Below are 6,001 nucleotides of genomic sequence, written 5' to 3' on the forward strand. Positions count from 1 at the left end.
CTGCCATGTAGTAAATGAAAATATATTCCCCATGAATTAAAAACAAATGACAAGTGCAATCCCCTCTATGAAACAAAATGTGCAAAGCAGAGACGTGATCACTTAGAAATGATATTAAATGACAAAAGTAGATAAAACATTTAGGAGCAGAGCTCAGAGAAATAAAAGAGAAAAATGGTATTTTTTCCATTATAGGAAAAAACACACACAACACTACATGGAAAAAGACAAGACACTGCTGAAAACCCAATAAGAGACATGCAGAACTGAAGTTAGGATGACTGGAATGTACAGATGAAAGGGCTCACACCATGTTCCAGGAAAAACATGTCCTGGTAGACTTATTAACTTAAAAGAAACCTTTGGGGCATTTAGGCAAAACACTGACTGTTCTCAGATGTCTAAAATCCACAGTCCATGCTAAAAGACATCAGAATTGTGCCTATAACATCCTCAAGGAAAGAAGGGCTAACCCAATAAATTCACATCTGGCCAAAAATACTATATTTACCATCTGACTAACACTTGAACATTTTTTATTTATTTTTTAAAAAAATAAATTCCACCCTCCTTCTGAAGAATGGCTTTTTAAAATATATATATATTTTATTGATTTTTTTACAGACAGGAAGGGAGAGCGATAGAGAGTTTGAAACATTGATGAGAGAGAAACATTGATCAGCTGCTTCCTGCACACCTCCCACTGAGGATGTGCCTGCAACCAAGGTACATGCCCTTGACTGGAATCGAACCTGGGACCCCTCAGGCCAATGCTCTATCCACTGAGCCAAACCGATCAGGGTTAACACTTGACCATTTAAGAGGAAAAATCTCTACAGAGTAACCATGCTTATGAATACTGGGTAAAAACTATTAGAAGAGTATTCAGCAGCACATCCTATCTAATAAAGAGGGAATATGCAAATTGACCATCATGCCATCACAAAAGATGGCGGCGCCACAGCTGAGGTGGAGTTTCTGTAACACAAGATGCTGCACCCACAGCAGAGGCTGAGTTCCCATAACGAGCCGTAACGAGCAATCAGCAGGGACCTGAGGCTGCGTGGCGCTGGGCCGGGACAGGGGACCTGAGGCTGCACCCCCGGCCTCGGCACAGGGCCAGGGATCTGAGGCCATGCCCCCTGCCTAGCGGGGCTTGACGGGGGACCTCAAGGTGTGCTCCCCGCCCCGGTGCTGGGCCGGGGGACCTCAGGCTGCTCCCCCCGCCCTGGGGGACCTGAGGCTGCATCCCCCCACCAGGCGGGGCTTGATGGGGGCCCTGAGGCTGTGCCCCACATCCAGTGGGGCTTGATGGGGGATCTCAGGCCACGCCCCCCACCCTGGCACTGGGCCGGGGGACCTCAGGCCGCGCCCCCCCGCCCTGGCGCTGGGCCGGGGGACTTGAGGGTGCACTGGGGGACCTGAGGTTGTGCCCCCCGCCCGGCAGGGCTTGACAAGGGTGGGGCCGGCCAGGTCTGGATCTCGCCCAATGGGGGTGGGGCTGGCTGGGTCTGGGTTTCGCACAATTTTGAGGTGCCACGGGTGGGTGTAGACTTGACTCTGGGTCCTGCAGCGCGCCCCAGACTCTGACAGGAGAAAGATTTTTGTATATATTTTACTAATTTTCTTTTATCTCTGACACTTCTATTATAAAGAGCAAATAGCAATATTAAAATATTTCCTGTAATTAATCCCCTTTTAATGTGCACAAATTTCATGCACCAGGCCACTAGTTTAAAAATAATACTCTATGACCAAGTGATCTGTTTTTATTCACAACACTTGTGACAGCAAATGTGTGTGGGTTTTTCCCTCACATCAACCAGTTCTCCAATGTTCTGAGTAGCAGCTGGGTGTTCAATTCAATTCAATTCTGACACTAACTATCTGGAGTTAGGACAGAACTTACAGGTTAGGGCAGTGATGGCGAACCTTTTGAGCTCGGCATGTCAGCATTTTGAAAAACCCTAACTTAACTCTGGTGCTGTGTCACATACAGAAATTTTTTGATATCTGCAACCATAGTAAAACAAAGATTTATATTTTTGATATTTATTTTATATATTTAGATGCCATTTAACAAAGAAAAATCAACCAAAAAAATGAGTTCACATGTCACCTCTGACACGCGTGTCATAGGTTCGCCATCACTGGGTTAGGGGCTCAGATCACAAGACTGGCTTCAATTCAGATGCCAGTCACAAGTCCCAGCCTCCTGTACTTCTTCTGACTGATAGACTAGAAGTCGGGGGTTCCCGCACTTCTCTTCAGGAACACATTTTAATTACTATTATTTCCGGTTTATTATAAAGCTTAAAACTCAGAAACAGCCAAATGGAAGAGATGCTAGGGCAAGGTACTGGGGAAGAGGCATGGAGCTTCCATGTTCTCTCCAAGTGTGCCACCCTCCCAGCATCTCAACCAGGAACTCTTTGAACACCAACATTTAGGTGTATTTTTTTAAAAAATATGGAACACTTCAGGAATTTGTATGTCATCCTTGTGCAGGGGCCATGCTTATCTTCTCTGTATCGTTCCAATATCAGTGTATGTGCTGCCAAGGTGAACACAATTTAGGGGTTTTTATGGAGGTCTCATTACCAGGCATGGCTGTTAAATCACGTGGCCACTGGTGTTTGAGCTCAGTCTTCAGCCTCTTGTCCCTTCTGTTAGGTTGGAGGCGGAACTAAAAGTTCCAATTCTCGAATCATCATGCCTTAGGTCCCAGTGACCAGCCCCCATCCTGAAGCTATCTAGAGGCCCCCAGTAACCAGTCATCTCGTTAGCTTACATGATTCTCATCACCTGCCCTGGCTGGTCTGGGTCAGTGGTCAGAGCATCGGCCTGCACACTGAAGGGTCATGGTTTGATTCATAGTTGAGGGCACGTACCTGGGTTTCATGTTAGATCCTGGCCTGGTAAGGGCTTGTGCAGGAGGCAACCAATTGGTATCTCTCTCTGCCCGCCCCTCTGCCTTTCATTCTCTAAAAAAATCAATGAAGTAAATATCCTTGGGTGAGGATTAACAACAACAACAACAAAAAAACAAAACACACACACACACACACACACACACACACACACACACAAAAAAAAAAAAACTCACCACCTCAGAGATTCCAAGGGTTTTAGGAACTCTGTGCCTGAACATGGGGAGGAAGACCAAATATCTATTTCCCATTATACCACAGTAAGTATGGTTTATTACACGACTGCTAGGGTGGGTCAATATAAAAAATTAGTAATTTAATGTATACTTATATAGATAAAAAAATTATGATGGCATCTTCATAAAAGCTCAAAAGATATTTGATATAATTTAACTCCATTCTTGATAAAACAAAAATAATTCTTAGTAAAAAAGGATAAATAAATAAATCCTTAAAATGAAAATACTATATTTATCTCCTCCCCAAAGCTAATAAGAAGCAAGATAAGAAGTTCCACTATTACTAGCATTATTTACCATTGCCCTGGAGGTACTATTAAGCAATATAAAGAATCCAGAGAAAAAAATACCAGAGAAATAAAGATGAGGAAAAGGAAGTAAGCAATAATTATTTACAGATGTTAAAAACTATTTATCTAAATTTAAAAACCCAAGAAACTCTGTATCTTGACTGTGGTGATGGTTATACAACTATATTCATTTGTCAAAACTCACCGAGTGTACACTTAAAATTAGTGAAACTGGTGATTCAGTGTAGTTCTGCAAATGGATGGATGGGTGGTTCACTATCTAGATAAATGAAATTAGAGGGTTCAGAAAGACACCCCAATACATAAAGGAAGTTGGTATATAAGTGGCTTTCAGATTAGTGGCAGGAAGACAAATCATGCAATAAACACTGTTGTCACAAGTGAAATAATGTTGCATCTTCCACAGAATAAATTACAGATAAAAATAAAGCCATAAAAATCCTAGGAAAAAACTATGGGAGACTTTCATAAATAATCTTGGAGTGGGGTAACCCTTTCTAAATATATCAAAAGTCCAGAAGCCAAAAGAAATAATGGAAAATTCAACTGTAAAAACAAACAAAGGAATAAATTCTATATGGAAGAAAGGTTATAAATAAAGTCAAGCAACAAACTAAGATATGTGAAACTTATATACAGACAAGGGAGCTTGCTAGTTTAGGGGACTGGGATAAAAGGCTAAGAGGGGAGACATACTTTTCTACTGCATACTGTTCTGAATTTTTAACAAACACATGATTAAAAATAAAATAGTGGGCTGGCTTGTATTTTGTCTGAAGTCATCTTTCCTACTACTTTGGAGTCAATAAGTATTCTCTTTTGTGAAATAAGTTAAAAATATATATATATATTTAAATTAATGTCCTTGTGTGGCAGAACAAAAGCTGGCACTCCTCTGTCACCCCCAAAATGCTAAGGGTAACTGTAGTGGCCTACTAAAATCAAAGTCTGCGAGACCCATAGTGCAGGTCAAGATTAAATTGACAACCTTTTAACAGACAAGATATGCAAGAATAAGACCAAAGTTATGATAATCCAGCTCCTGATCTGGGAAAGCATGGCTGTCAATCACCTCTAATCTTTTTTTTAAAATATATTTTTATTGATTTCAGAGAGGAAGGGAGAGGAAGAGAGAGACAGAAACATCAATGATGAGAGGAAATCATTGATTGGCTGCCTCCTGCACACCCCGCACTGGAGACCGAGCCCACAACCCGGGCATGTGCCCTTGACTGGAATTGAACCTGGGACTCTTCAGTCTGCAGACTGACGCTCCATCCACGGAGCCAAACCAGCTAGGACATCACCTCTAATCTCTATAGCATTATTAGTCCTCCCTCGCAGGATTGTTGTCAAGACTAGATGAGGAACAGCACCTAAGACATACCTATTCAAGAGTAGCTGAAGGCCTTACTTCTACTTTTCAAATTATGAGACCAACATACCGCAAGACAATTATAGCTGCAAAAAAGTTTTATAATTTACATTTCCATGTGTCTGTCTTTTGATCTTTAATATCACTCATCCCATAGCAAACATAGGTAAGGCAGGTGATCTTTGCTCTGCATTGAAGAAATTAAGGAGCCCTGGCTGGTGTGGTTCAGTTGGTTAAGCATCGGTCCCAGGCACTGAGAGGTCCCCGGTTTGATTCCCAGTCAGGGCACATGCCTGGGTTGCGGGCTCGGTGGGGATGTGCAGGAGGCAGCCAATCGATGTTTCTTTCTCTCTCCCTCTCCCTTCCTTTCTCTTCTAAAATCAATTAAAAAAACTTTCTTTAAAAAAAAAAAAAAAGAAATGAAGGATATGAGAGATAAATTGGCTCTGTTCTCAGTCTCGGTTGAACACAGGCAAATCCTTCCTCTTATACCTATTTCCCCATTCTCATTTCCTAACTTCGAAGGGCAGGGATCATGTCCTATAATTGTCTTCTGGACTACTGAAGATGCTCAGTAAACATCCTCATTGCCTGAGTCAGATGTTCAGGTGTCTGCATTAATCACTGTGCCACCACAGCAAATGGTCATCATGCCCAACTTCACAAATGTGAATAACTGAAAAAAACCTATTTGGATGCACAAATCATCTAATAGCTTAGCCATACATTTAATAGTTCAAAATAGACTTTAAAAAAAAGATGAAAAGGACAGTACCATCTGACTAGCAATGTTAGAAGGTTTGCTTTAAGAATAGCTAAGAATCATTTGTAATTAGTTTGCTGAGAGCAAGTATTTTTCAAATGCTTAGAAGTAGCTGGTTGCCCTAGTCCACTGGTCCGCCAACTGCGGCTCGCAAGCCACATGCGGCTCTTTGGCCCCTTGAGTGTGGCTCTTCCACAAAATACCACGTGCGGGCGCGCATGCACAGTGCGATTGAAACTTCATGCGCAGAAGTCGGTATTTTGTGGAAGAGCTGGTATTTTGTGGAAGAGCCACACTCAAGGGGCCAAAGAGCAGCATCGAGCCGCAGTTTGCCAACCACTGCCCTAGCCGGTTTGGCTCAGTGGATACAGTGGAATGAAGGG

General features: G+C 42.4%; 1 non-coding gene across 1 annotated transcript; it reads right to left on the bottom strand.

The window, feature by feature from the left end:
- Window positions 1–2,463: 2,463 nt before the first annotated feature.
- LOC111824881 lies at window positions 2,464–2,570 on the bottom strand. Its single transcript, XR_002827942.1, has one exon. It is a non-coding gene; the product is annotated as a U6 spliceosomal RNA (small nuclear RNA).
- Window positions 2,571–6,001: the final 3,431 nt, after the last annotated feature.

Source organism: Myotis lucifugus, unplaced genomic scaffold (assembly GCF_000147115.1).
Source record: "Myotis lucifugus unplaced genomic scaffold, Myoluc2.0 scaffold_10004, whole genome shotgun sequence".
Classification (NCBI taxonomy): Eukaryota; Metazoa; Chordata; class Mammalia; order Chiroptera; family Vespertilionidae; genus Myotis; species Myotis lucifugus.